Genomic DNA, 3825 nt, shown 5'->3' on the forward strand with positions numbered 1-3825 from the left:
AGGAGGGTTCCGAACAGCGTTCACAATCTGTGGTTGCTCTAGCCGATCCATGCGGTCTCCAAAGGTTTGGAGAGTGGCCTGAATGGCTGCTAAGGTCGCAGCTAGGGGTTCATTTGGTAGTTCGGCGTTGTTCTCCATGGATTAAGCACTGAAATATCAAACAAAGAGATGACAAATATCAAACACAACTATTAGTCATACACTGAAGTTAACATCACTCTTAAACTATTTTTTTTATAATACTAGTAAGCAAGCTAACGAGGTTTGTAATGAAAATGAATTAAGATGTTGTTTAAAAAGAAAGAAAAAAATAAGAAAAATTGCAATCACGCAAACAATCTTTATAACGAGAGAAAGAAGAACCTTTTTAAAAAAAAAATTAAAAAAAAAACAGAAAAACTGATCATGAAATTCACTACAAGAATATTGAATTTTAATAGCATTATAATATAGCAGTTTATGTGTTAATGCAATGCTTGACTTACCGGTAACTTATTTATAGCGTTTCTATATTGGGAAACGCTATTATATATTACTGTCTTTAAAAGATTGTGCTTTCCCTTGGTATTTATTGTTTTTTTACTCTAGATATTTTTTGTATTTGTCGTTTTAAAAATTTAGAAAATAAATTTTTTTTTGAAGTGTCGCCCCTCAAACATTTGACCTAAACACACTCAAATCTCACATCTTTTAGTCTTTTCCACTTCCTCTCACTTCTCTTTATTGTTTCTTCGTCTCTTTTCTCCCCTTCTTAACACATTTTCTCTGCCACGGATACACATTCAACCGACACCACCAATGTCTTTATCTTCGTCGACCCTCCCTATCACCAACCATTCAGCCACTAAATCTCAACATCAATTTTCATGCCTTTCACTCAAGCCTCCCTCTTCTGAATCCTCTCCCCGTGACAAGCCTGTATCAACGCCGTCTATAGATGGAGCTCTTAGATCTGAGTTCCTTCGCTAGATCTGACCCTCTCTCCCATTTCTATTCCCAAATCTATAAGAAATCTAAAATTGATGCCTTGATCTATGATTTTTCTTTAGTATTTTAAATGATTGTGTTTGGATTCATATTCTTCTTGAACCTTCAAGGAAATCTGAAGAGATTTTAAAGGTGGGTGGTATTGGTTCTGGAGTTGATGAAACAGCGGCGGAAGCTTCGGCCCAGATGAAGCGTCTCTTGTTCTTAAGAGACTAAAAGCAAGAACTAACAAGACTGCTAAAGATTATGCTTGGAGGTGTGAATTTTAATGAGGTGATATTTTTTCACAAAAAGTTTGTGTTTTTAAACTTCAATTGTTTTATTTGTTGTTTAGCTCAAATTATTGTTTAATTTTTTCTCTATGTAATGACGTTGTTGTTTTATTTGATAGGTCTGATAAAAAATGAAGAATTTGTATATAGAGAAAAATCCGGTTGTATCCTATTTTCAGGAAGGATCTTATTTAACAGTGACAACAATAACTTTGATGAACATGTAAGTAGCACACAGTCTTTTTTTGTCAATTCTTTTTTATGATATAAAAACTTGATTTGTCACTTACCAAAAACATGAAAACACAAGCGAAAGTGATGTTTGTCTCATCAAGATATGCTTTGGCGAAGTTATTTCTGACCACAAATGTGAAAATTTTGATGAAGTAAGAAGCCATGTGTTGAGTGAAGATGGAGAATTTGAAGTAAGAAGACATGTGTTGAGTGAATTCCAAGAATTTGAAGTGATTACAAGTCAAGGTGAAGATGGAATCATGTAAACTTTGTAAAAAATTGTTACTTGCGTTTATTTGAACTTATGTTTGTATCTTTGTGACAATTAATGAATTATTTTGATATTGATATACCATCTTTAAATCCAGAATCTTATTATATATCGAATCAAATTAGTATAAAATAATATTTAAAAAACAATTACATTTATATAAACGCTATTATATAATATTTAATTGTGAACGAATAAACGCTATTGTATAAAACAATACAATAGCAAAACAAAAAAAACGCTATCTAAAGTGCTTGACCTAAGATGACGGGCGCAGATACAGCGTTTGTCAAAACGCTATCATATTGATAGATAGCGTTATTCCGATATTATTAAAACTCAATATTCTTGCAGTGAAAGTAAGAGTTGGATGGATACAACCTGTGGGTTAGAACCTTTCGGCTCTGATACCAGATAATACACGGCTTGAACAAGGTGTAAGTGGAAAGGTGGAGGTGAATCGAATTGGTCTTTGCCGTCGATTAAACAGTCAATGAAAATGAGTGATGAGAAGAACACAAGTCACATATATTATGGGGCTCTTTGTCACAGCTCTATAACTCACACAAGGGTTCAAGGGGAAATCACTCAAGAACTACTTGTGCTACTCTTTTCTTGCAAACGGCGCAAGAGAAGAAACTGTAGCTTTATTGAACTAGGGGAAAAAATTGTGACTACAAGGGCTGCGTATAAGACGTTATTAGTAGTCGCTCAGCCTTGACCTTCAAGGGTCGAGATTTAATCTAAAGTTCTAAAGAATTAAGATACAAAAAATAAAAGAAAAAGATAAAAAAGGAAACTCGCGTGTTCGCTCAAGTGAGACCCGCTACACAAGTCAGAGGTTTTAATCTCAACTCTCTAGGACTCTAGACTCAAAAACAAAGACAAATGTCGTGGAGAGTTACTACAACAAATTAAGAGAAAATGGAAACAATGAAAACCGAACTTACCTTGTTCAAGGGGATTAGAGGCCACGTTGAAGTCGTGTGTTTGCTCGCTTCTTTTTCTTCGTGTTTCTTGTTTGGCGTGTGTTCCTTAGTTGGTAGCAAGTCTTAGTGATATTCTTGCTCATCCTCGTTGTCGGAATCATCAGCTCGCTTGTCTCCCTCTCCGTGTTGTTGGCCACCATGATTGTCTAGTTGTTCAGTTATAAAATCATCACTTCCTTGATGATTTTTTATGCTCATGTTGTTGGTTATGGCTGTTGGTTCGTTGATGGTGCTAAGAAGTGTCTCAATGGCTTCATTGAACGTTTGTGGGAGTCTAAGTTTGATTTTGAAGTTTCTGTGGTTGATGGCAAATCCCTGGTGGCTGTGCCAGAAGCTATTCAGAATGATTCAACACCTCTGTGGGAGGATTTTCTCATTGGGCTGTTTCCTTCGGACGCGCCCCATGTGGCCAAGATCCATGTCATTGTGAACAAGATATGGAACTTGGGTGACAAGAACATTAAGATTGATGTCTATAAAGTGAATGATTCCACTGTCAAACTCTGGATTCGCAATACCTCTGCTAGGCTGCGTGTGCTGCGACGAGGTATGTGGAACATATGTGTTTTGCCAATGATCGTTTCTAAGTGGACCCCAATATTGGAGGACGCTCAACCAGATATCAGAACGATGCCGTTGTGGGTTACTATTAAACATGTTTCTCACTCGCTGTTCTCGTGGGGTGGCCTAAGCTTTCTAGTGGGTCCGGTGGGGGAACCTAAGAGGTTGCGTCCGGATACAGAGCTTGTTACTAGCTTTGAGGATGCAAAATTTTTTGTGGAGGTAGATTTGATGCAGGAACTTCCAAAAACTTATTTCTTTAAGATTCGTGATGAAGAAGTTTGTGTAGAGTATGAGTACCCTTGGCTGCCTCAACGATGTGGATTTTGTCGCAAGTGGGGGCATTCTGATGATGGTTGTTTGGCGAAGTTAGCAAATCCTGCTACTTCTCCGGCTAGGATGAAGGCTGTTGAGGCTACTGGCCAGTCTCCTCCTTTGGGTTCGGAGCTAGGACAGCGGAACTCGATGAACACTGATTCGCATCTGGCAGTAGTTGAGCCTTCTAATGGGG

At 37.4% G+C, this 3825-nt stretch overlaps 1 long non-coding RNA gene across 2 annotated transcripts; it reads left to right on the top strand.

Annotated features, from left to right (window-relative positions):
- LOC104725140 lies at window positions 694–1843 on the top strand. 2 transcript variants are annotated; one of them, XR_757839.1, is made up of 3 exons: window positions 694–1260; window positions 1379–1482; window positions 1647–1843. It is a non-coding gene; the product is annotated as an uncharacterized LOC104725140 (long non-coding RNA). The 2 variants fall into 2 exon arrangements; XR_757838.1 differs by having other exon boundaries at window positions 1379–1843.

Source organism: Camelina sativa, chromosome 11, assembly GCF_000633955.1.
Source record: "Camelina sativa cultivar DH55 chromosome 11, Cs, whole genome shotgun sequence".
Classification (NCBI taxonomy): domain Eukaryota; kingdom Viridiplantae; phylum Streptophyta; class Magnoliopsida; order Brassicales; family Brassicaceae; genus Camelina; species Camelina sativa.